This window comes from Haemaphysalis longicornis, unplaced genomic scaffold (assembly GCF_048455015.1).
Source record: "Haemaphysalis longicornis isolate Haplotype H1 unplaced genomic scaffold, Haemaphysalis longicornis Haplotype H1 scaffold_4, whole genome shotgun sequence".
NCBI lineage: Eukaryota > Metazoa > Arthropoda > Arachnida > Ixodida > Ixodidae > Haemaphysalis > Haemaphysalis longicornis.
In genome coordinates, this window is record NW_027526361.1 from 26,710,149 (window position 1) to 26,737,790 (window position 27,642).

The 27,642-nt window shown below is 47.3% G+C and overlaps 2 protein-coding genes across 6 annotated transcripts in view; one reads left to right on the forward strand and one right to left on the reverse strand.

The window, feature by feature from the left end:
- LOC144178394 (uncharacterized) overlaps positions 1-11,773 on the reverse strand; it is a 206,000-nt gene extending 194,227 nt beyond the window's left edge. For 2 of the 4 annotated variants that reach the window (XM_077706210.1, XM_077706206.1), the window contains exon 1: positions 11,622-11,773. The gene's annotated coding sequence lies outside the window, so the exon portion shown is untranslated. The remainder of the gene's footprint in view (positions 1-11,621) is intronic. The other 2 variants (XM_077706208.1, XM_077706207.1) reach the window with 1 other exon arrangement.
- LOC144178393 (beta-mannosidase-like) overlaps positions 1-27,642 on the forward strand; it is a 275,102-nt gene that overhangs the window by 137,942 nt on the left and 109,518 nt on the right. The gene's annotated exons all lie outside the window — the stretch shown is intronic.

The window sequence follows — 27,642 nt, forward strand, 5'->3', positions numbered from 1 at the left end:
ACATTAATGAGGCGCAGGAGGGTCTTGCTATGTACAACGTGGTGCTGTTCATGAAGTGCAGTTAGGCCAGATTATCGACACAGCGTGTGCAGTTTTTGTGCAGGCCTTTTTTATTTCTCCTGGTGCTGCCTTTCCCGCGGGAATACAAATTGGCACTGCTAACACCCCACTGAACATACACTACGACCGACGCCGCCTGCTTTATGTGCAACACAAGCATCGACATCAGGCTGAAGCAGCACTCTCGCGGCAATTACCCGTGGTTTCTCTTCGCGTGCAGCAATCAATACCCGGCATATTGTTCTTGCCCTATCGCTTTCGTAAGTGCACAATCAAGCCCGAATGGGGCCTAATGGGATCTTTTGGCAAATAGACAGTGCGTGTGGACGTTACGGTGCCACTAGCCAACAAGAGTGGTCAAACAAAAATTAAGGCCCTAATATACCTGTTGCAAAATAGCTGCGTACTCAAGCACAGACTCCCCGCTGTAATGTAGTAATGTTTCGGTTGTCCTAGGACGAGAAAAGCAGGCAGTCGCGTCGTTATAAGCTAATGTAGGATCCGCGCTTTTGCTAGTGTCTTTATACACACTGAAGCATCAAAGGCTGTGCTCAGATAGGCAAAGTTTGTGAAATGGAGTGTATACGGTTGTGAAACGCCCGCTCGCACAGAATCCGAACGGATGAGACGATACCCGTGGGGAACGCAGTTACCGCGCCTGTTGCAGCGCGAAATTCGGAATCAGTTCCTTCTGGTATGGGCGGGTGGACGAATGAGCAGATAGGCAGAGGCAGTTTCCGTAGGTATTCACATACCGCATCACACCTCGAAACTGCTCCAGTGGGCGAGTGGCTGCCTGAGGCGCGTTACCTTAATGGCCCGTCCCCGGAGCAGATACAGCACCCGTGTTCGCCCATTGAATTGCCTCGCCGTACACGGTTTCCCTCATCTCTTACTCGGCGGCAAACCTAATTAATCGGCGGTATTTATTAGCATATTATCCGGGAACCGATGGTGATACTAACTCGCGCTAACAGTGATTAACAAGGCACGCTTAAAAAGTCATTTTTCAGGATTGAAATTCTGAAAAAAAAGTGGTCTCAGCTAATGACAATGGGACAAAAAATACTTGTTAAATACAGACACAAATATAAAACTAGCACGCATCATGGCGGCTAATTAATATTGCCTTGATGTAGCACAGCTATGGCAAAAAGTATTTTTTTTTTTCATAAACCGAAAGTAAAAAGTTAACTTTGGCATCTGAAGAAGTATGTCAAGCCTTGATAATTCGGGCAGAGCTGATAGCAAGGCTCCTCTAAAGGCAGGTGGCACCTGTTATAGGGGTCCTGAAATCCTCGCTGAGTACGTTCCCCTTTCCGTGCGCGTACTTCCAATCCTCAAAATCTTTCATAGCCTCGAGTGTGGCATTTTGCGCACAGTCGCGTTAGCACTGACGCTACGATTTGATGTCCAACGTCGGCCACTGACACCCGCAACATGACGTACAATGAATACGACATTGCTTGTCTCGTCGTTAGGATTAAGGGCGACTTAACGCTAAACTAAACAAGGGTGCGTACCCGTGTTGGCATTGGTGTACGGGGCACTGCTTACACCCGAATATTTCGTTTGGTCCGAATGCTATATACCCGTGCGTAGATCCAAGAGTTTCGGGTTCGGAGGAGCGCCACACCTTTCCAAAGCAACCCCTCCCTCCTCAGGCCACTGGCCACCGCTTGCCTAATAACGGTTTATGGCATTAGACATACGGTTGGACCTCGTTATAACGAACACTTTTATAACAAATTATTGGTTATAGCGAACTAAATAAGAACTTTGGTTGGTCACGTTTAATTTCAGTGACGCTTATTCTTTTTATAACGAAACCGAAACCGCGATTGTCGCGCGCGATATCGGGCTATAACCAAGAAATTTTTGGTTCGCGACAAAAAAGTCATTAAACGAAGATCCCATTCTTTCTAAATTGATAAAAATGCTGGACTGTTTTGTCAAACGAGCTTTGTTCTGCTGTTTTTCACGTTCTCACGTTCCGGCCCATTTAGTTTGAAATGCCACGAGGAGACAGATTAAGATTACCTTATTTATAGTGGGTTCGAAGCCTAGAATAATGCGTTTTTGTATCTAGCATTTGCGCAAGCCAGATGGCCGATTGGTTAGAGCCGATTTTTACGACTGCTGTTACAACGAATAACGGATATAACGATCTAATTTACTGCCCCGATAATATCGAGGTTCGACTGTAGACAGTCACGAAGCGTGCCCGATGCTAACGCGGCCCAACCACTTTGCTAAGCGTGGATTGGACCGAAATTTTTCTGCGAGGCTGATTCGGACAGGCTGAGTGGGAATATTGAAATTCTCTTAGGCAGCTCTATGCTTCCCAGTTCTCCGGCGCCCACCGAACTTCTCAACTAGGGTACGCTGTCTTTTGTAAGCTCCATAAACGAAATCGCATGATCGTGGCTTATATAAATCGCATCGGCTTGATCCTTTTTCGCGAAACCGCCTCCTGCGAAATGGCAGTACGTTTCGAATTAAAAAAAAAAGATCGCCTCCCTGGCTCATTTGTGAATCCCATTATCAGTTGCAGAGAAATGGATTATATCAGGGAGGTAACGGGAACGTGTTCAGAAAAAATTGAAGTTGCTGAGAGTGTTTCGACATTGGGGAGCATGAGTGGGGAGCATGGGGAGCATGGGGGGAGTGTTTGGGGAGCATGAAGCGCTGTGCTGTTACATAAATGGGGAGAAGCGGGGTTGGATAACGGTGAAAGCATAACTGGGTAGCTTCTGAACGAATTTGAAGGACCACCGAGCGCGCCTTCGTCCCGTACGACCAACTCCGACTATCGCGTTAAAAACGGGATGGAACGCCGTTGTCCCGTGATTGGGTACAGCGGGAAACGGAACAGAGCAGCGCGATTCTTTCGGCGTTTTCTTCGCGCCGACGGAGTGAGCTGGCAAACTCCTCCACGTGTTCCTAGCGAACGCTGAGATCCCGCTTTTTTTGGAGCCAAGGGTGGCATCGTGCACCGTTCCTGCCTTGCCGAAAGACGTCACTCCTTGCCACCATCCCGCAACCCTATCGGAAGGGGCGCAGGCCTGCCGTCCTGTTACGCAGCAGAACGTGGCGTGTGCCCGGCTTTCATAAAAATCCCTGTCCACCTCCACTAACGTGATACCTGCGGAGGGGTGAAGTATGCAGTGTTTAAGTGTATTCCTGGCGCCTCGGCGTTTTTTCCCACGGATATGAAACCATTAGGGGGCAGAGGTATACAGCTTTGCTGTAAACCTCGTATCTTTGGAGCACGAAGCGTTCTAGCGCGAAGCGTAAACGAGTGCACCGGTGTTATTTTACGCGTTACGTTCTAGCGCGAGGCGTAAAACGCGTGTTTCGGTGTTTTATAGCATGGCTACATGAGGCGTTGATTCGACGACGACATGAGACGCCCGACAGCATGAGCCGCTAAAGGGCTTCGCCCCTATAAGAGAGGCCTTTTCGGTACACGTCGCGAACATGTTCATCGTCACCGCTTCCCAAATGAGCACCAGGCTGAGGACCTGCATCCACCTCGCGCGTTTCTAACCGCCGCCGAAGCATGAAAAAGAAAAATTTCATCTGTCTGGTCTAGACTCGTGTGATATCGCGTGTAACGTATGTCACACCGTTTATTACCCTCACCAAAAGTGACATGAAAACGATTGATCGAATAATACGCAAAGCGTTCGAACACGTCCCCTCATCAACCCCCGAACACATCCACGGCCTGTGTCGTACAACTTGGCGTCTACAGCGCGATATCCAAGCTTATCGAAGGCCACCTGTCAGGCCGACGACTCGATCTAATTCAAACCCCTTCTGAATATATCAACATAACATGACAGCAATCTACTGCCTTGGAGCCCCTTCCTGGTCATTTGTGAAAAACCATGTGGGTTCGCTTCTTACCGAAAAAATACGCAGCTGACTTCCATCACAGGCTCCAAGATGCGCGAAGCCAGGTGCACGAGATTTCTTGAAAGCGAAGAGACGTCTCTTATACGTACGCTAGTAACTACCCTAGTGGTCAACAAAAGTAGCCACAGTCACAACAAAAACCACTCCTACCCCTTGTGCATCAATCAAGACCTCGTCAGCGTGGGCAGCTGAAGAGTTAGCGATCGCCTTAGCCCTCATTCATACGAAGAAGCCAGTCATTATCACGGACTCTCAAGCTGCCTGCAGAAGTTTCTGAGCCGGGAGGGCAGCCCCCTCTACTTCGAATTTACTCTTGCTACATTAACCCTGCCGGAAAGTCAACATCATCTCTACTCCTAACCATTCCTCACTGACGGGCAGCAACTTATGTCATCAGCAAGCCTCCGCACTCGTCCTCCAGGCTTCCAAGGAGACCACGCCGTCTCTCCCTCTTGTGATCTTTCAATTTCAATTTCAATTTTTTATTTCCCCTCCAAGGAGCAGTGGGCTCGGAAATAAAGCTCTAGCGAGCTTGACAATGTTCTCTTGCAAGACATTACTGAGCAAGACAAATCTTGCAAGACATTACTCAGTATTACCGGTTGTGACGATTGTGGATGGGAACGGCTGTGACCATAGGGGTGGAGAAGACCGGTGTACCCAATGAAATTGGGGAGATTCCAGCGTGGTGTACTGTCGAGCAACTTCGCGCGATGGAAATGCCCGCAGTGAGATATTGCGGGAAGCAGCGTGAACCACCGAACCACCTCATTCTTTGGTCCTGGTGAGAAGCCAGGACGATTCGTCTGTTAGCAGGGTGTAATTTTATTTTAACAGCAGAGCTGTTTAATCTTTAGTTACATCCGTTCCTGGCATCGCTCAAAACTCGGCGTAGCAAAGTGGAGAGGAAGAAATTGCTAGGCCAAGAAATGTGAGGGAAAGTGGCGAGGCGTAAGAGCCGACGAGCAGGTGTCGGGAGTGCGTGCCTCAAGATAAAAAAAAAACGCTTTCCGTGGTCGAAATCAGACCCTCGCGTTATAAAATCTGAGTCTGTACGATTGCGCTATAGTTGCGTTAGGGGCGCTCAGCATTTCTTTTTGGGTTCGTAGCGCGGGCGTTTGCTTTGTGCTTCGGCTGAGTTGAAGGGCACAGAAGTTCGGATGGGGAGGCGCGCCTCGGGGATTGGCTGGGCCTAGTGATGACGTGAGCTCTGACGTGCAGGGGTTCGCCGAGTTGGGAGAGACGGCGTGCGTTCGGCAGCATCTGTGTGCGATCTACCGATAGTATGGGCAGACCTAAGAAGAGTCAACCCAAAGCTAGTGAATACCACCAGCTCCGCTGTTTCCGCAGTCATTGCATCGCAATTGCGAAGGTGGCTGAATTTTTTACAAAATATTTGACCATCCTTGTTTTGCTCTTAATAAAGGTTTATTCATCGCCCTGTCTTTACGCTGAGTGCCAGAGACATTAAAAAGAGAAGTGGGTAATACAAGTATAAGAACGCAGCGCACGAATTTCAAAAGCTCAAAAGCAATAGTTAGTCCTGGTTTTACAACGATAGCTAATGCTTGGGAAACAAATAGTTATCACGAATGGCAACAAGGCCGGAAGGAAGGAGGTCGCAATATTAGGAGCTTTAGGCTAAAATGAGACAGGAAAATATAATGTGTTACATGGTTCGACAGCAACTCTGGCATTATTGAGAATGTGATGGGACATGTACAGAGGTCACCAAAGCAGCTCAGCACGCGCAGTAGTAGGTAATACACTTTATGAAGCAAGGTTAGAAAAATATTTCTGGTGACGACTAGGTTATTGTTTAATACGGAAGAAGTTTTACAGAAGACGTCGCAGTAGAAAGGTCTGATGTGAGTATCTAACATGTGCTTATGATTAATGTATTCGGTGTGAGGCGTCCATGTTAAGTTCGTTGAGATAAGAAAACTGTAAGCATTATATTTGTAGTATAATTTCTCATTTGAGACCACGATATTATCTGCGTTCTGTGGGTGAATGCAAACTTCGTCCGCTTCACCTGTACATTATCATCTCCATATCTTGCGCCGGTGGCTTGCTGTAATCGGGTGCACCGAATGAAAACTGCCGCAGCAAGTGCTTTAAAAGGTATCGACGGCCGGTATATCGGGTGTATTACAATGCTAAATGTTACAAGGGGCGCATGAACTTCATCTATGCGCAGAATGTGTAGCTTACCAGCTAGGTGTACGTGGGACAAAGTGGGAGATACGTGAACGATAGGCCGAGGGAGCACGCGACCAATGTAAAAAATGCGCGGGAGGAAAAGATGCGGAAGGCTTGGCAAGCCGTTATTGGAACTGTAAGGAGTGTTCCACAGAATTGCAAAACACTTCCATCATTGGGAAGTGCAGAACACGGCTTTCACTAGTGTCACTAGATAAGGTTACAGAGTACCGGCACTCTTTTCTCCTACTGTTCCGTGCCGCCTCCATGATCATTGGTCAGTTTGCATCACGTGACATTTGTTTACGCAGCGACGGTTCATGGGCGCCGACGTTTTGTTGTATATGCGTTTTCATTCAGTCAACTGTGGTAGACCTATCTTGTTCTCCCTGCTCGGCGGCTGCCCGCGACAGACGTCGCTCCGACCGCGAATCAAAGATAACGCGTGTATAGCAGCATTTCAGCAGCAGAAGTGCGTCCGAAGATGCCGTCTTGCTGCATCTTCTACAGTGTTGCAAACAAACGACCCGGCCCAAGTTAGCGGCGAGGCCGTAGAAGCGGCAATCTCGCCGCACTGATAAACACCAAAATGGCCGCTGTTGCTGACTTGCGTGCCTCAGTGGCGGTACTCTTAGGCCTTATCTAGCGACACTAGTTGTCCCGTTAAATTGTGGAATCGGAGCGAATTTCAATGCTTGGTGAGGCATGCGTCAGCATGGGCTCTATCACCTTGTCTGAAAAAGAACTAAAATTTCTACGCATGCGCAGATGATTCACTGGTTGGACGGTTATCTATATATTCTGGTTCATTTGCTATAAAGGCAGTTCGAAGTTCAGCGTGGTTCGTGTCGTCCTGTCTCTGTCCTTGTCTTTTTTTTGCGCTGTTTTTCTTTCTAGATTATACACCAATACGCCCAGCTTCCCACGTGAGTAGGTCTTAGCTGCGTTTCGCATGAGAATGATTTCCGAAATTAATGCTGTGAGGATTAAAAACAGTTTTATTCAAGGAACTTAATCGGTATTGTCAATATGATATATTCCAGCAATTTACAACAGGTAAATTGTGCTGGCACCGTGCTGGCAACGATATGTGCTGGCAACGTTTTTTGGCCTAATTTTCAGACAGGAACCACCATCTTTTACACGCCGTAGGTCGCTTATATGTTTTAAGTGTTGTATAATAGAACTAAATTAAATTACATTTTCAAATATTGCGACTCAGAACCTGAAGTACGGCGAGCGCAGCTTATCTTGCGCTAAGCAAGCTGACACACCGAACACGCAGTCTGCCCAACTGCACGACGCATTAAAATTAATGTTTTTTCTTGTTTGAAAGGCACCCTCTATAAAGACAGGCAATACTCTCAGGCGCTCCTTTCAGATACGACAGCCAGGTGGCGCGGACATAACCTCAGTGGCTGTGCGCTCCGTTATTCATGTTGATGTTCCTTTCTACTGTGCTGAAGAAGCTTTACTGTAGCTATTTAAACAGCGTAGCATAGAGCAACTAACAGATTTTCGTTCATAGAAAACGAAAATCAAACAAAACTTAGCTAGCTACCATACGGTGGGAAAAGATAGGAACGACACGGAATAGAAGAAGCACTCGAGTGGGTCGTGTCCGCTGCTATGAATATTTTCCGGTCAGAAAACGTGGCATAAGAAAACGAAGGAAAATGTCTCTTGAGGATGAAGAGCAAAGAAACTTGAGGAATGTACTTAACTCTAGATTAGATAGTATGAATGACGCATACAGTAATATAATATTTGAATGCCGCGGAAAAAATAACCGTAACTTAACCTAAGCGCTATACATAGGAAATCATTATTACTTGGGAGTAATACGTAGGCTAGTCTTTCAGATCGCCATTGACTCGGTGCATTTTCGGTGAGTACGTAATTAGGGCGGCACACTGTTTGATCGCTGCTCAAGGCACAGAACCGGTGGTGCAGATGCGAAAATAAGGGTCGGGCTGTATGCAATAGGGGCTGTAGATACGAAACTAAGGGTTGGGATATATTCAATGCCCTTTAAGAATGTTGTACAGTGGTGACGGACGCTCTCCGTTTTAAACAACTCTCGGGCGAAGGGTGCTATATCCGGAAGTGCTCAAGCCGAAGAACATGTCTTCTTTATCTGCGGAACAAAGGAAGTTTAACATAGCTGACTATTTTTCGAATCATTCCTTTTCTTTCTTGGTGGGACAAACTCGGAATATCTCGAATCTTTCCAGCAGATTCATTGCTTACGTGAGGACTTGCCTCGTTCTCCCGCGCAATCGTTGCTGCTCATCACGCTTTTTTGCTTTGTCCCACATAATGCGAGAGCTACAGTGACCTTTGTTATTTGTTACGCCACAGAACGCCTCTTTCACTTAAATTATGCAACGGTTTCCACCGAAATACGACCCTCGAACGCAGACAGGGCTGCCGAATCCGCCTCTCGATATTCGGAACTCTTAAACCTGCGAGAAAGGTGTCGCAGTTTCTCTCGGCTTGAGCAACAACCCCGCAACCAATTTGCATGAATAACGCTCTTGCGGCCGTTGTTTTCGTTTTCGTTTAAGTCGCTGAAAAAAACAATAGCTCTGGCGTAAAAAAAGAAAAGGATGTTGCCTCGTGGTGCTTCGGGAAAAAATTTGTTTGCATATATTGTTTATGGCCGAAGAGCATCGACCCTAAGGCAGTGAAATCTCTGCAGCACAGGTAACAGCATTTATGGGTACTGTTTACCTATTTTGTGATCAATAAATACGCGGTGTAGTAGTTACCCTTGGTGGAGACTGTGTTGTGTTTTTTTTTTCTGTTTTATTTCGTGAGGCCCCGACTTCTTGGCGGAGGGTAATGGTAATTTAACATCGAGCGCTCTGTGCTTAGCTGCAGAACGAATCACTCGAATCACTTATTGATGTACGGCAGGGTATCATTCGCCTTCCTCGATTACCAGTCCCGGACCGACCATGAAGTCCGCGTTATGCGATCCGGCACTCGATTATCCTGTTTATTCCTATGGAACCTCCGAACATTGAACTGCCTTTGCAGTTTCCAGGACTGGTAATACGAGGATGCCCGTTGTTGATAAAAGGTCGTGGCCTCGTCCTTTTAAAATCATCTTCAGCTTAGCATGTCTTGTTGACGTCTTTACTTTGCTAAGTTGAGCGAAAAAATAAATCGAGGCTCTACCATTCTCTGGAAGCGAAGTGTTCACAAATTCAAACACAGGCGTGTCGCGCCTGTGCAGTTGATGCAGCCGAGGAATTGCTTACACAGAATCACAAGGCCACAGGACTAAAAATTACTTAAGAGGTGTCCTCTCAAAAATTAGGAACCAGAAATTCACAAATTATGACCAAAATATATCGAATCCATTCATAGCCAGGCTGTATTCAGGTCACCGCCAATTTACACTTTTTTTCTTTCGTTCAAAATAAATAATCCGTCAGCAGAGATTGGCATCGTAATTGGGAGTCTAGCGTCATCACGAAACAGGAATGCTCGCGTAATAATCACTGCTCTGAACATTTATATCGAGCACATATGTATACCGAGGAAACTATTGCTATTGATTGATTGTAGGGTTTAACGCACCCACGCAACGCAGGCGATAAGGCGCGACGTAGTGGAGGGCTCCGGATTAATTTTCACCACCTGGGCATCTTTAACGTGCGCCGAAATCTCGTACACACGGGCATTTTTGCTTTTCGCCTCCATCAGAAAAGCGACCGGCGCGCCCGCAAACGAACCCGCGACCTCGTGCTTAGCAGCGCAACGCCTTAGTCACTGGAAACTATTGCTAGTAATATTCGTAGAAGCATGACATGAAATAAAGCCATGTACTATTCATAATGAGCGATTGAGTAAATTATTTCACACTGGTCTGTCCCCAGAGAGACTGAAATTACCATCGTGTACTTTAATATACCAGGACTGGTACCGAACTACAACAGTAATAAATTGCCCCGAGGAATAGGTAAACTTTTGTACAAGGCAGGGCTAGAAATTCTGATATCTATATATGATAAAAATAGCTACACCTGCGCCGATACACCGCCAGAGCTTTTAAAAATCATTTTTGTAAGCTTTGAAAATATTTTGTTAATCCCATAAAACCTTTTCAATACTATGGGAAGCAACCCTTAATGCGTAATGCAACTAAACATTTCAATGCCGTCAGGCATGAACTTGAGAATAGCAAAAATGTGCTATTCTAAAAGGCACGTCTCGAAATTACCCACATAAATGGCCCTTGTCGTTGGTCTTGGAACGTCATGTAGCCCTTTTGGAAGGTGGGTCTGACACGTATGCCAATAAAGTTCTTCTGGCTGATTTAGGTTTGTAGCTTGCGTTTGCAAAAGTCGAAATAAGATTTTAGCACAATTTTCATTACCGAGAAGGCTTGGGCTGTTAGATAAGGTTCGCGGAGGCTGATTCAGCTTTACATCGCATCAAGGTTTCTCCCGTGTAACGACTCAGAGATTCATAGGCGTAACGAAGCGTTCCCTCCCAACAATTTTGTTCGAGAAATACTACCTGTTTCGCACAGAGGCAACCAAACAGGCGTGGTTTTGCTGGCAGCGACTTTTGACGACGAAGTGCACACAAATTCTTGAGCATTATGAAAGGTACTCTTGCCGCGTTTAGATTTTAAGCAGAAACCCTGCCCCTTCCCGAAATGTCGCGTTTCGAAAATGGCTCTCCTAGGATACAGAAATGTCTACCCGTGAAGAGAGAGAAATTACTGGTGTTTTAGTTGTGAATAAAAGGTGATGACATCGTACTGCTTCCTGAATGTGAACCTTAGTGTTCTTGGGAAAGAAATATAATCATGCATTGCATTAAATGCAAAAAAAAGTATAACAATCCGAGAAGTATAGCAAAGACAAAACTAGAGCATCAACCGGAGCTTGTTCTCACAAAATGTTTATGCCGTCCTTTCTGACACTTATGTGGTGCAGAGAAACGGCTTTAAATTCCACGTCGCAAATGTGTTTGCTACATGAAAATTACTACCTATCTTATCTTTTGTGACAGTGACGTGGGCACGCTGCAACAGTGTTTTCATCCTATATGGTAATGACGCTTGTTTTGAACAGCGCTTACATGCTAGAGCTAAAACGCCTTTACAGAGAAGCTACACCGCATTTCCCTTACACTGTGAATTCATCAAGCGAGCAAAAGTTTCGTGGTCCTGATAAACGCAGGAAAACGTGTTTTTAGGACTCGGCTATCTGCCATTGAACAACGCACATTCGTTGCATGCCAGCACTAAAACTCGACCAAAAGGATCAGCGCGCACCACTGCTAGACGGTCGCGCGAAACCGACCCGTTCGCGGATCCTCATTCAACACGCTGAAAAAAAGTCTCCCGCGCGCACAACTTCTCCCGGCAAACTGTGACCGAGTCAGTGACGAAAGGAAAAGTTTTCCCGCCGACTTACCGGGCGCGTTGAGTTGCTTCTGCGGGGTGCGTGGCTACTCGTGCGACGAGGCAAGGCGCTGTGGCGTGGTACACACAGTCCGGGAAAACCTCAACTGTTTGGGGCACCGGTTGGCTTTACCACTGGCGGCCCTGTCCCATTGGTCCACTTGGTCCTTTTATCCCCCCCGCGCTCCCCCTTGTTAACATACGGGACCCGACGGCTACGTCACGCGCGACGTAACGGACCGCCGGCAGCGCCGCCTGCCCGCACGACCAATCGATTGTTCGCACCAGCGCGCTAACACCGGGTTCGAAACAGGCCCGGGCTCGGGCGCCCACCAATGGGGACCCCGTGCGACGACGACGGGCCCCTCTCGCTGCCCTCATCCCCCTCCCTTCCCTCGCCTCTTTCCTTTTTCATTACTCGCCGCCTCGTTTTCCGTTCCCTCATCGACGCCGGCGTTGCACTCCCCGTCCTCCGCGTTCCGCCGGGAAATTGTTGCCTCTTTTGTAGAGCAGCCGTGGCGGCGACGGAAAACTCTCCGGGACGTTAGCCGGCCGTGGGACGCTGCCATGAGCGGTGCCCCCGGGGCCACGAGACAAGGATCTGGCCATCGGAAAAAAGCCGTGCCGAAGAATGGCACTCGGTAGGGACATTTGTTAGCTCGCGCCTTTTCTTTACCCCTTTTAAAAGGAAGCGCAGCGCGCAAAACAAACACAAAGCCGTTTTTGGGCCATAACCCCCGATAGAAACACAGTGACTCGCTGCGGCCCAGTGACTCTTTTCCCGAGGCATTCGGATGTGAAGGTCCCAACAGCGACCCCATTATCGAATGTTTGGCGATAATATTTTATCCCGCCGTCGCGGGCAGTTCGCTTTGTCTGCAGTTCGAATGTAAGGCTAGTAATCGCCATTGTGTCGGTTCCGGCCTGTTCCAACCATGTGGTCTTTGTCGCTGAACGATGGCACACCGCGCGGGCATGAGCAATTTCCATATGCGACAAGTTAATTCAAGCGCGAACGAATTGGAATAAAGGCAAGAATGTGCGAGCACAGTTTTCTAGCAGGTATGCTGAGATGTAGTACAGTACCGTAGTATCAGTCAGCTGTCAACAAATGAAAATGCTGAAAATCAGTTACATTCCAGGTGAAGGGCATGTAAAACGACAGTACTTAGTTGTTAGTAACACCCATTTTATTTACTGCTTGTATCAAATTTTCCCTTTTTTTGCGTTTCTCGATATATACAGCACTTTTTAATTACATTTTTCGCTGACTAGAGGTTACGTGAACTATATTTCTCTTTCTCTCTTCCGACCAATGCTGGAGCCTTGTCGGCCCCACAGGTAGCCCGCAGTAGAAGTTAAGAACAGCGTCACCTGCCGCTTGCAACAGTGACGAAAGCACAATGCTACTGACTCTGCTCACAGGAAAATTGCGGCCTGTACAACGACCTTGTGTGTATGGTACCTAAACGAAAAAATTTCGGCCCGTCCATCTGTCCGTCCGTCCGTCGTCCAGTCAAATGTGAGGCCTAAAAGGGGGCGAAAGAGTGTTTGAACAAGAAGCGTATACAGACAAGCCAGTTCAAAACTACTGAAACTGCTGGCGTGCACCATCATACATATCAACAATGCTTACCAAAGAGCTTCCCAGCAGCGGCGGTGGCTTTTCTGACGGAGGCGAAAAGCGAAAACGCCCGTGTATTCGACATTTCGGCGTACGGTAAAGATTCCCAGGTGGCCAAAATTAATCCGGAGCCTTTTGCTACGGCGTGCCTCATCGCCCCCTGCGTAGCGTCACCCTGTTTAACCTCATATTCATCATTCATCAAAAAACATTAGATGTATTTTAGGCTCACTATAAGGATTCAACTTAAATTGAGAACGACTCAGCAAGCAATGGAACGGAAGATGAGAGGTGTAACATTAAGGGACAAGAAGAGAGTGGAGTGGGTCAGGGAACAAACGCGTGTTAAGGACATGTTAGTACAAATTAGGAAGAAGAAATGGACGTGGGCAGGGCATGTAATGCGAAGGGAAGATAACCGTTGGTAAAATAAGGGTAACAGAGTGGATCCCCAGAGAAGGCAAGCGTGGCAGAGGGCGGCAGAAAGTTGGATGGGCAGATGAGATCAAGAAGTTTGCGGTGATAAATTCGTCGAAGTTAGCACAGGACCGGGATAATGGGAGTATAATGGGAGAGGCATTTGCCGTGCAGTGGGGGTAGATAGGCTGATGGTGGTGGTGGTCATGATTATAATTGTGATTATGATGATGATGATGATGATGACAACTACGACGACGATGACGACGACCACGTAACAGACAGTAGCAGGGTGCTTTTATTCAAAACAGACGTATAGACGTTTTTGGGATAGCAAATAAAAAGAATATTATAGGGGATGCTCAGAACTTCTAAAAACGAATGCGAAAGCCTTTTTGGGTCTTCAGTTGACCCGTTGTGCAACTTTCATGTTGCTCCGGTCGGATCGCTGACGCAGCTTCATCCATAGCCGCTTCCTCCCGTCGCCAAAATAAGGACTTCAATTCTCCTTGGTCGCTTCCTCAGCCAATAAAGTGTTTTCTCTCTCTCCCGATGGCGCTTACGATTACCGGCATCTCGCCTCTTCTACCTGGGTGTACCGTCGCGGTCTTACCCGCCCGAGACTAGAACCTGGCGCGGTGTCTCCCTAACACGACGTTCTATGGTCTTTCGCTCTTTCTAAGAACACCCCTCCGGCACTGCGGTTTCCTTTTTCTGACCAGCGCTCCCCCCTTATTCTCCAAATTTTGCACCACCGATTTACTCTACGAATTTCTACACTCCAAAAGGCGTTCCGTAGAACATACACAACTGAGGCTTTCGCCTTAGATGAAGACAAAATATGAGTTTGTTTTATTCAAAAGATTTGGTGTTTAATAGTACCCTCAGCGCTCGACGGGCAGCAAACGATGCTTGATTCACTGAGAAATTAAACAATTTAAGCCAAAATTTTAATTCAAACTCCTATCACCACGGCACTCCCCTCCATTCCATGTACCCCATCCTCTACTACGCTACGTGCGATTTCTGTCATCAACCTGGTACCCTGTACCAGATGGTATGGGAGTGCCAGAAAACCCCCATTTCCTTACTCCCAGTTCTCACCCAACGTACGAGAAGTGGGTGAGCCAGCAGGCCAGCACTGACCTCTCAATCAAGCGTAGCCTCGTGGAAAGGGCCAGGGCAGCCAGCGTGGACCAGGGCTCCCGGAATAAAGGAGGCCCCCCACTCTGCGGGCGTCCCACCGCCAGTGCCTGAAGCTCGTCGCAATGAAATTTTTTACTCATTCGTTCATTCTCCCGCTGCATCGTATGCTTTGTGACGGCAGCAATGACAAATTCAGGGCAGGTACCTAAAACGAAAGGTAGTATGTTGACAGGGGCTGCGCATGTGCCAGGTGCCCCTTTCGTTACCTTGGTTATCATCGGCCTTTCTAGATGACGCAGCGATGCCGCTCAAGGAGCGCTGTTCGCACTTGGTATGTTTCAACTGGATTTTACCGGCCGTGTTTTTGTTACGGTTGATAGTAATCGTTTAGTGAAACATTGGGTATGACTCGACAAACAGGGTCACGTAAGTGGTCGCGCCGGTTTGTCTCTGGACCAGTGTCGTGTCACACAAACCCAACGCGTGCGAAGGGCTGTGCTGCACTGTTTCTACGTCTACACGTTGGTTCGTTACTTTTATTGCTTACTTCACCACCGTTAGTGCTACAAAAAGAATATGCACTAAATTCAAGCGTCACTAGCTCACTCTGTCAGCTCATATTGAATGTTTAATTTCCGCTGGCTTTTGCTGGCCTCAGCAAATCGCAACGAGCTGCCCATAATAAGAGAAAAGTTGAGTGCGGAAAAGTAGCTGGTGATTTACATGCCTATTTTTTATTTTCCTCACTACATGGCGCGCCTTCTTTTCGGAGAGGTTTATGTTAAAAGGGGTGTCAGTGTTATTCTAACGGGGTAAAGCATATATGTGTCTGAGCTGACGTCGCTGCGGTAGGAATAGGTGCATAGGCCATGAGGCTCTGACGGTTGCTGTCATCGCCCCTGGCCGATCCCCCTGAGTCGGTATGTTGTTAGACCACAGCAGCCAATGGGGAACCATGAAGAGGGGTTTTGGGCTATATTAAGCATCGGTACGTTTTGGGCTGTATGCAACCATTAGGAATTTTAACACTAAAGTGTTTTATTCCCGAATACAGCAAGATTTCGCGGATGTCATATCCGTTATGGAAGTGACGCGTTTACAACGAAGCAAGCGGCCTGTAAAGGGTGCAGCCCTGCACACAGGGTGTTCTTGTGGGGAAGCAACCTTTAGTACCAAAGAGTTAACTTCAAGGCTGTCGAGTGGACGAAAAGAAGTTTAGAATGCTGGTGGACGAAGAGCAGAGAGGGAAATATTGCCTAGGACAGTTACCACCTGTAACAGGGGGAAAAAAGTCTTTCGTGCCTAATAAGCTTTAGTGCCTGCCCTAAGCAGCGCTAGTATTAAACCAAGAGTGTAAAACATGGTTATATTAGTCCTTTTTGGTAAGATGACATGTCATCACCCCGCTTCAAAGGGGGAACCAATAGCAACCATCATCATCATCAGTACGTTATACTTAGGGTTGTTCGTTTTCGGGCTTTATATGGTTTTTTGGACTATATTCCGCTGCTGTAAGAAATCACATATATATATATATATATATATATATATATATATATATATATCTATATATATATATATATATATATATATATATATATATATATATATATATATATATATATATATATATATATATATATATATATATATTCGGTCCCCACTCTGGGCGCGTGTTTTTCTTTCTTTCTTTCTTCTGTATATTAAAAAAATGTTTACTTCATTAACCGCTGTGAAAAAGAAAAGAGCCTAACCACACCCCTATGCCTCCTTTGGCGTTGTAGACTGCTGCCCTATCTTTCTGTATTTTCCTCAACGAGCCCCTCATTTCCTTACTATATTATTCTGCGAAAGCCTAGCGAGGGTCTCGGTTCTGGCAGCCTTGATGCCTAGGTAGCATAAGAGGGCTTCCCGCCAGTTACCCGCTCATGACAGGCTGTAGACGCTCGAGTCACGCCCCGGGGGTTGAAAAGAAGGTCCCCTTCTCCCCGTGTAGTCAGAGTGGCGCTGGCTACCACCCTCAAGCGTCAGATACACTTCTAGTAAATATAAATAGCCCAGAAAGTGAAGGAGAACACAGTCGCCCAGATAGCCGAATTGGTAAGGCATTCGACATGTAATCGAAAGGCGTGGGTTCGGTCCCCACTCTGGGCGCGTGTTTTTCTTTCTTTCTTTCTTCTGTATATTAAAAAAAATGTTTACTTCATTAACCGCAGTGAAAAAGAAAAGAGCCTAACCACACCCCTATGCCTCCTTTGGCGTTGTAGACTGCTGCCCTATCTTTCTGTATTTTCCTCAACGAGCCCCTCATTTCCTTACTATATTATTCTGCGAAAGCCTAGCGAGGGTCTCGGTTCTGGCAGCCTTGATGCCTAGGTAGCATAAGAGGGCTTCCCGCCAGTTACCCGCTCATGACAGGCTGTAGACGCTCGAGTCACGCCCCGGGGGTTGAAAAGAAGGTCCCCTTCTCCCCGTGTAGTCAGAGTGGCGCTGGCTACCACCCTCAAGCGTCAGATACACTTCTAGTAAATATAAATAGCCCAGAAAGTGAAGGAGAACACAGTCGCCCAGATAGCCGAATTGGTAAGGCATTCGACATGTAATCGAAAGGCGTGGGTTCGGTCCCCACTCTGGGCGCGTGTTTTTCTTTCTTTCTTTCTTCTGTATATTAAAAAAAATGTTTACTTCATTAACCGCAGTGAAAAAGAAAAGAGCCTAACCACACCCCTATGCCTCCTTTGGCGTTGTAGACTGCTGCCCTATCTTTCTATATATATATATATATATATATATAATGTGTGTGTGTGTGCGCGTGTGCTTGTGTACTATACAGAGCAAGTAGTCACTTAGTGCGCATGCGATCTTTCAGCCGCTGCTGTCTCAATGTACTTAATCTAACCTTGGGGTTCCTTAGGGCAAGTATTGTACCTTTTGTATACTCCAATGCCTGGAGTAGCCAGCTCCTGTTTTGGTTGGAGCTAAACTCTCCAATTCCAATTCCAATTCCATGTCCCCCCCCTTCCCCGTCAGAAAAAAAAAGAAAAAAAAATGTGGGGAACAAGACCTGCTCCAGCTAGGCTATGGCAGGTTTAAAGCCAATATAAAATAAACAAATAGGGCGAAAAGCCAAACAAACATTTTTAAGAAAAAACAATTTGATGATTAAAAAAAAATCATCAAATTGGTTTTTCTTTCTCCAATAAATAATTAGTTCTCTCTCTGTCCGTCACTGAAATGACTCCAGTACACGTTTGCCGAAGCGATCCGCCAGCAGGACGTCGCTCGCCAAGCACCCCCACAGGACAGCCACCGACCCCTTAAATCACGCTCAGCTGCAGATTTCGCTGCACATTTCACTTTCGTGTTTTACAGATTCCTATGATGGACGAATCAATCACAGTTTTTAGACCGGTCGTGGTTCTGGGGACGGTGCTTTTTCTTTTCAATAAAAAAGTCAAGTAATGCGGGAGGTATGCTCACACTAAACAAGTGATTTCAGTAATGTGCACGTTGTAGAGCATAGGCTTCACAGTGATCCTTCTCCGCAATTATCCCTCTGTCTCCACGCTACCCCAGGCAAACCAGCGCAAAAAAGACAAAGACAGAGAGAGTTACACGAAAAGGGCTGCGCTGATACACGACAAGGACAGCGATACACGACAAGCACAGCGCAGTCCTTGTCGTGTAACTCTCTCTGTCTTTGTCTTTTTTTGCGCTGATTTCCCTAGATTATGTACCAACACGCCCAGTTTTCCACGTTAATTCACGCTACTCCGTGTTGTTCGACTTGTAATAGAGTCAAAATATGCGCACAGGGCAACCGTTTTCGTGCATGCGAGCAGGCGTAAAAAGCGTAAACCTTACATGAAATCAAATCCCCTTTCTCAAGAGAAAGATGCCTTGCAACCTGAGTCAAAGTTCAAAGTTCAAGCTGCTTCGACCGTGTCGGAATGGCGAAACGGGATAGACGTTGTCTTCTTACAACGAGGGACCCAGGTTGTATTCCGACCACAGGAAGCACTATTACTACTTGGGCGCTTGATGGGCCCTCGCTTATCATCTTTCTGTGAAACCCATTGTGTAAAGTTAGCTTCCCTGCAGTGCGTTTTCTGCAACGCCATCAGCGAAGCATAGAAAGCTTCGCTTTAAAAGACGAAAACCAGCTAGAAAAGACAGGTGAACATGACTGTGTAACAATAGCTGGACGCTGTGCTTGGCTGGGTCGTTTGGTCACCAAAACTAACGGACGATTTGTAGAATTAGAGAACACTTTCTTTATAACTTCTGCTCAATTCAACCAGAACAATCTGATTTAGACTTTATTTTTCCACATTTTCGCCGGTGCTTTGGTACGTTCTCAGGAGAGCAGGAGTCCCCGCGGACACCAGGTTTCTGCTGCAAAGGAAACGTCCAGAACCCAATCGCTCTGAACGTCTACGAAAGAAATGTTACCGGATTTGGAGTGGCGTACCTTCGCAACCGCCTGTTTTTCGACGAGAAACTTCGTTAGAGCCGGGTCCGAGTGAAGTGCTCGCCCTCCGACCCGTCGCTTCAAAGTTCAGTCCGTCGTGATATTGGTCTTTGGTTCGCGAAATAAGATCTGTGGCATTTCAACACCTATATAGAGTTGTGTATACGGCCATATCTTCGGTAAAGTGCTGCTTTGAACAATTTTCTCCGAAGCCTGTAGCGTACGTTCAATTGCAGCATTCCTACCGCTCTAACCGTGCAGACGTGGAACACAGCATTCCGTTTCCTTTGCACATTTATTACATTGTAGGCGGCCGACGTAGTGGCGTGGCTGAGCCCAGGTTTATTCAGGTTGCGGCTGCGCCTCGGAGGTAGGCGAGCGGCGAAGAGCTGTACGCTGTGCCAGACATCGCGCAACTCTGGCCCACATCCTGTGGGACTGTGCATTGCACCCCGTGGAAGCTGCCGACCTCTACGGCCGGCTGCCGGACACCATAACGAGTGCCGTCTATTCGACGGACCTGATCGCACAAACTCTAGCCGTCCAGCAGCTCGAGGCTGCTCTCGCCAGGCAGAAGCGGAGCGAGTCGCAGACGGGGGGGAAAGGGACGAACTCCCGAGTACCTTTCGCGCACCGCTCACGCCGACACCGGCGGGGCCTAGTCCCGAGGACGTCGTGAACGTGGGTGGGATGTGGAGGCTCTGCGCATCCCGACCTCCCACTCCCTGCTGGCCTCAAATAAAGTCTTCTCTCTCTCTCTCTCTCTACCCCAGGTGTTCTCATTCGCGAGCTGGTTGATGTCCATGGTAACGACACCAATGAAGATGACGATGGCCGCGCTACAATGTACTTACTGAAGGCCGAAGTATATCAGAGTTTGCCATGTTGCCTCAGTTAGTAAGACTTTCACCTTACCGTTGTCCATAGAGAATGGTAGGGAAGCAGTACTTATGTATCATGAGACAATTGAAGCAAGCTTTCTAGCATATTAATAATATCAAGTACGTTTGAAGACAATTAACTACACGCAAAATTCTCAACAATTATATTTTTCTTACATTTAAACGGGCCACGAGCGCCTGTTTTCATAATCAAAACAATAAGAAAAAACGGTGGGAAGGGTAGGGCGCTGATAAATGCAGTCGTCCGAGCCTCTCCGTTCATGAGTGTTCACCAACCATTATACTCCAACATTTTCCTTTTGTTTTGCACGCGCATTGTCAATATTTACCACGTGCGCATTTTTGTCCGGCTTGAAATTGTAAATAAGGGCCGTATGTGCATGTGTGTTTAAGCTCTCTCTCTCTTTCTCTTTCTTTCTCTCTCACTCTTGGTCGGGAGGCCCCTATTTACATTTGCTCACAGTGTTATTCTGAATGGCTAATGTTTTTTTTTATTTACAAGCACTGAAAATTTCTGCATGAAGAGATTGCTAAGGTATGGAATTACAAATAATCTATTGCATCAAACACTGGCTGATTTGAGATCACAAACTTCGAATGTGAGTCTCCAACAACTGCCTCAAAGTTTCAGTGACTGCGCTAATAGAACATTAATGGCTAGAAACATAAGGAACGAATCGATTATGAATATTGGTGGCAGCCGGGCAATCACGTAATTTCGCCTCAATTAATAAGTGCACGGCTACGGCGGGCAATAGAAATGCCGAGTCATTGTAACAACGGGTATCTATGACGGAAGGGGGCAGCTAACGGGCCAGCGGCTGGGTTGCCTGGCAGGACGCTCGCAGAACCCGGGGCACTGACGCGACATGTCCTTCCCGTCTCGGTACAAGTGGGCACGATGATGATGCTTAGTGGCTTCCCCTTTGTAACGGGGTGGCGTTGCACAGCGGCCTTCGTTGCAACGCCACTGTACAATCACCTCGCCAAAAAATACAAACGAAATAAATAAAAAATAATGTCAAAATAAAAAGCAAATACTTCGACGAAATTTTTGTGCTAGTCTGACTTCTTTGTTCGCATGTCTTCCCAGATTGTTCTGTGCTCTTTTCCCACCAACATTCTAACCTTCTTTTACTAACCTCTACTGCTGTCCAGCTGTCCAGTTCACTTTTCCGCTAACCTTAAAGCCAAGGGCTTCCGGAAGCTGGATGGCTCCATCACTGAGGCACTTCCCGTGCAACCAGCGCTATCTACTGGTTCTCTTTGAACACTCCCGCCCCTCTATAAAGCAACCACAAAACCCACCGCGGTTGCTCAATGGTTAAGACGTTGTGATGCTGAGCTCAAGGACGGGTGTTTTATTCCGGCCGCGATGGCTGATTTTGTTATGGAGGCGAAAAGCAAAGAAAAAAAGCAGTTCAACGTGAAAGCCGTCGGAGGTGCGGAGCGGTGATTCGCCATTGTTTCCCTTTCTGTTATTATTGTGCTTTGGTTGTGTTCTTATCTTGTGTCTGTGTTGCTTATTGCAACGCCACCTGTACAACACTGCCTGATGCAGGCGGCGTTGCTCCCACTCTCCCGCCAAGAGGGGCTGCATCACCCTATTTTGACTAGTTTCAGTATCAGCCTAGCAGTGACGCTGAAAGTAATCAAGAAAGAATGCCGCAACCCTTGAAAAGGTCTTTTAAGAGACACTGGATGTTCTCATTAATTTTGGGTAATTAATGCGCTAATTCATGTTTTCTTTATTTCATACTATTGTGGGCTTATTTGCGCATACCAACAGCGCACTGCGACCTACCATGGTAACGTCGAAGCGTACAGATCACCCCCAACACTTTGCATATGAATAACGTGTGCCTCTGTGGCGCAATGGGATAGATATCAGCTTCGTAACGAGAGGGACCCAGGTTCGAACCCCAGCTTTCTTTGCAAAGCCTCTATTTCGCTGCGTGATGCCGTGGCCCCGGATCATCTACGACAAGCCGGGACTTTTTAAAGTGTTCCGCACTTAGAACACCCGCGTGTCAGAATTTCGGCGCACATTATCCCCAGGTGGTAAAAATTAATCCGGACCCCTCCACCACGGCGCACCTGATAGCCCAGTTGTAGCTTCGGCGCGTTAAAACCCGCACTTGCTAAGAGAAGCCCGCCGTTATAACTTTGTGGTATAGAGGTGGAGTCGCGGTTCTGATGCTACTCGCCACAGTTCGAGCCCCAGCGATGTTCACGTGTTCATTTTTTGATTTGAGAAAATCTTTTCTTAGATCAGTTCTGGGCGTTGTTTTAGCGTATGAAGGTGGTTTGCTATCTTTTATGTCGGAGCACGTGCAGGGCATAACCTATCACAGTATTTAGTTAACGTTGTGTTTCACGCCGAAACAGAACGGAACGGAATCTTGCGGCACTGGGCGGTTCTCGTCTGCATCAGGTTGCCTCGTACTCATCCGCGTTGCTGTTAGAGATGACACATGATCACACTACACCGAAAAATATCTCCACTGCGGATGAATGCTCGAAAATGCTCGGAAATTCGTGCAGTGAAATGCGAATGAGACGATTTTGGCCCCTGTGTAATCGAGTACACGAACAAATATATCAACTCCCTCCCTCGAATGTTCTCTAAAACATTCTTGTTCACGTGATGTTGAAGGTAAGATCCTGGTGTATTCAAGATATCACGTTTAAGATATGTGTCATGTGGCTTATCGAAAGATTGAAGCACGTAGTCGCAGTTGTATGGGTAAACGAATTAGTAAAGAAGAAACCAAAGTGAAGTGAAACCGAAGTAAACCAATGAGTGCAGACGACGTGGTTATGATGTCAACAGTAAGGTTCACTGAAAGATCGTGTATATTAAAAGCACCCGGGAGCATGTGTCCTCTTTGAATTGACTCGAAATTTTATTTCGGGGATTATATTAACTAGTTTTGTAGGCTGAAAGTGCCTGACGATGTAGGCAGCCAGCGCCTGTTTTATTATATTCCCTTTCCCTGAGTATTCTCAGCCACCTTGCCTTGCCGCTTCAAAGACGGCAGCTACTAAGGTACTCTTGTTCATTCAACTACGCTTGCGAGCCGTTTCTTTTGGTTGTCATACTCCTTTCGCCGAACCTGCTTTTGTCTGGGCTGCCGCGTTTAGGGATACCGTGTTTTATCCATTGCTGCTTGCACGAACCTTATATGGTAGCAGTAAGGCGCCTGTCACCAAAAGGAGCCAAGGCCTTCGACTCTGTGTGTGTTGCACTTACGATATATATATATATATATATATATATATATATATATATATATATATATATATATATATATATATATATATATATATATATATATATATATATATATATATATATATATATATATATATACATGAAGGAGCACGCGAACAGATTGTTCTTTGTTGGCGCGGAATGCTTGCTTGAGCTTTAATAGTGAGCGGACGACACAAAAATCCTTCGCAGCATTTTAGTCTGGGTGCATTTTGCTCATCGTGGTATCAACATATAGAAGTTTTTCAAACGCGTCTGGAATTACGTGCTATTGTGCTATGTGTATTGGCCAGAAATAGAATTCAGAGGTGCCGTATAAGTCCTGCAGCGCTCCCATTCTGGTGCGAGCAACGGTCCCATTTTGTCGAAGCTTTAAAAAACAGTGCTACGCACTTAACGACACCCGTAAGAAAACAAGGGCGGTGGAGGTCGTGACGGTATGCAGACGCTTTATTCTTTGTTTTTCACTGCTCGTCGTTGCCTTGGGCCGAAGTTTGCAGAAGTGCAATGTAAACACGTCAGACACAGGTCGTACTCAGCACCTGTCAATAGCGTTCGGTGCCAGGCGAATTTACGGTGCTTTAAATGCGAGCATCAAATGGCCAACTGAGGGGAAAACCCGGCGTAGGCGATGGCGTCGGCGTTAGGATCGGCGTGTGTAACAGCAAAGCTGCTCCTTGGGAAGCATTCCACAGCACGCGGATCCATAGCGCGAGCCTAAACTCGGCAGTAGCGAGAGGTGGCCGTCCACGCCAGCACACCCCAGATGAAGGAACCGAAAGAACGCAGCCGAACGAGCTAACAGACAAGCAGCTAAATTCGCCCTACTTGTCACCTCTCTTTTCACACGGGGGCAGAAACGAGCAGCGGTGGAACGCGTAGGTGACAGATCAAAGACATTCGAAAGCGTGCCAAGTGGCAATATTGCAAAGCCCGTAGACAACTAAAGCGGAGAGTTGGGCGAGTTGGTTACTGATGAACGAACTCATTCTACCAGCAAATTTTAACTCTGGACGAACAGGGTGTTTCGTCTTTTACTTCTTCGTCCAGTGTTGAAGTTCGCTAGCAGTATGAGTTCATTAGCCGTAGGCAATTCGAGGCGGAATCAAGACGTCTCAGACAAGCCTTCAACTTGGCAGTTATGCTTTCGCATTCAGATCCCCTAAGAAGTGTTCAGTTGTCCTCGGAGTTTTCCTCGTAGAGAGGTAGGATAGAGTGTGGTTATACGCCTCGAGCGCGGCCTGTAGGGGCGCCACTGAAATCCCCCTAGCGGCCCGTTTCGAAAGCAGGCGCGGGAGTCCGCGCCCCGCTCCCCAGTGCCGCCGCTGCTTTTGCGGCGCGTTCACGACTGAGATTTACCGTTTGTGGGCGTTTGAAATTCATGTTTGTGTGGAGCAGTCACTCTGTTCGCAAATGGGGTGTGTTTACGAGAGTGTAAATGTTTCAGACGCGATCTTAGTGTGGTATTTTCGGTCTGTATAAGCGCCAGGTGTGTGTCACAGGCCAGCGTCGCGGAACCGGCGCATGATGGAGCCGATTGTAGTTACACTGACTTGAATTTACTAGCCGTGTCTCCGTAACCACCGGTTCCTCAGATGTTCATGCTACGGCTATACACTACGATTTAAATCGGTTTTGTGCGCTTACGTAATCAGCGGAGCACTCATACCTGACAGTACACCAGTTACGTTTGCCAATATTATACCTCAGATATTGATCACCACCATTTACAAGCCAGTCTGTGTTAATTTCGGGAATATTCAACAAACGTATGATGGACAATGCATAATTATACTCGGGGATCAGCACACGACAGAGTCGTCTTGTCGTGAGGTGCGCGCCCGCAGACCTTCATTTGCTACATATATCCTCTGCGAGCAGCGCGGAGACGGGCTTACAATATAATCCACGTCCGCGACTAAATGCTTCTTCGAAAAATCGTCATATGGCACAGGGAGCCTGCAGAATAAACCAGAAACTGAAATCAGAGGGCCTTAACACATACCACACTCTTCCAACGATACATTTCATCGCTTGTTGAACAGCCTACCCTGTATACTTCCAAAAATGCGTCCGCCGTACGATCAGCTCTTCGTTGAAGTAGAAAAACAAAAGAAAAGTGAACGCGAGATTTATGTGTGGGATTACTAAAACGTTCATTGCTTGATTCCGCTCCGCATTTGTACACGGCGTCCCCCTCCCCCCCCCCCCCCCCCCCGATTTCTCGCGAAAAAACCAACCTGGCTTAAGTTTAGACGAACGTCTTTAGCATGGCAGAAGCTGCGCTGTTTTTTTTTTTTTCATTTCCGTTAGAGCTATTATGTTTCTAAATTCCGCATTGGCACAGCATATATTTTCCTGTGGTTTCATTTCCTTGGTTCTTGCTATATGGCGTTTGTGGGCACATATTTAACGACGCACAGGCTTGGAATATACTTTACATTTTCGCATGGTTTATATTCTTATAAAAGGCATAAGTTGTTGTCCGGGATTGGGTAATCACATCCCCGAAACATATTTTTCTGCGGCGTATATACGCGAAACGAAGCCGCATTCGTTGTCCACGCTGCAAAATGAAGCCAACCTCTCATTGTGCCAGTATCAGGTCTACAGGTCTAAACGAGGCGACAGTAGAATTCATTTGCGCCTGATGTTTTGGAGGTGACATGGGTGATATGCTGCTGCCGTCGCCGACGCCCGGAAGAGCTGCGACGAAGCGCGCAGAACCGCGTCCCCGGGAAGCTCTTGCAGGCGATCGCGTACTCTACGAAGACGCAGCTGCTTTTTAAGTGACCTAAACGTACTCTTTGCCTATAGTCGTCACCATAACAAGTTTTTTTTAGGGCGCGGAAAGGCGAAAAGAAGCGAAATAGAACCAAAACACTGCACGAGCCCCTATCAGTCACGGAGCGCAAATCCCGTCAACGCCGCGGAGAAGCGGCGGCAGGCGGCGCAGCGATCGCAAAGCTCGAGGCGTATAATCAAGCCATATATGGAGGAGGAGGAGGAGGAGGAGGAGGAGGAGGAGGAGGAGAAAAGCGAAAGGAAAGGCCGAGAGGTTATCCAGGCTTAGAGCCCGGATTTCTACTCGGCACTGGGGAAGGGGTGTTCAGGGGATGAAAAAGAGGGCAGGTGAAAAAGAGGGGATTAGAGCGGGGTCGAGCACACACTTTCGTCCCTTTGTGGGCACTACAGTCTTTCATCCAAGCGTGTGTCCTTCATGAAACGCAGAAGGGCTACTGTTGCCTTCTGCGAAGTCGATTGTAGGGGTCATTGTCCTAGGAAAGTCTCTAGTTTGAACGGTTGATTGTCCAATCGGCTGAGCTCAGCTGCCAAAACGCGTCTTTCCGATGAATACTGGAGGCAACAACAAAGCACATGTTCGATTGTCTCTTCAACCTCGCAGGCGTCGCAGTGGTCACTACTGGCCATTCCTATGAGGAAGGAGAAGGCTTTCGTGAAGGCAACTCCCAACCACAGCCTAGAAAGTGAAGTAGACTGTGATCGAGACAGCCCACATGGAAACCGACGCTGGAGTAGAGGGTCCTGGTTGTGGAGGCGGGGATGCACAAAGTCCGCTGTATTCCATTGAGTAATGGAGGTCCTGTGCGCGAACTGACCAAGCAACCTAGCGGCATCAGCCCTTGAAAGCGGAAGGAACATGGTCCTTTCACAGTCATGGCCTGTCCGGGCAGCGGCATCAGCCAAAACATTGCCAGTTATTCCACAGTGGCTTGGCAGCCACTGAAATAAAATATTATGCCCCTTTATGACGGCCTGGTGAAATAATTCTCGAATTTCTGTCACAAGTTGGTGGAAAGGACCGCAGCGCAAGGCTGCTCGGAAACTTTGCAGGGCGCCTTTGGAGTCGGTAAAAATGGACCATTATTGGGGAGGAGCTGCCATAATGTATTGCAAAGCTTCACGGATGGCTGCAAGTTGAGTAGCCGTCGAGCTCGTGGCATGGGCAACACGGAATCGAATTTCGGTTCATTCTGATGGTATAACCACCACACTTTATTGGGAAGGAGCTGCCATAATGTATTGCAGAGCTTCACAGATGGCTGCAAGTTGAGTAGCCGTCGAGCTCGTGGCAAGGGCAACACGGAATCGAATTTCGGTTCATTCTCATGGTATAACCACCACACCTTATTGGGAAGGAGCTGCCATAATGTATTGCAGAGCTTCACGGATGGCTGC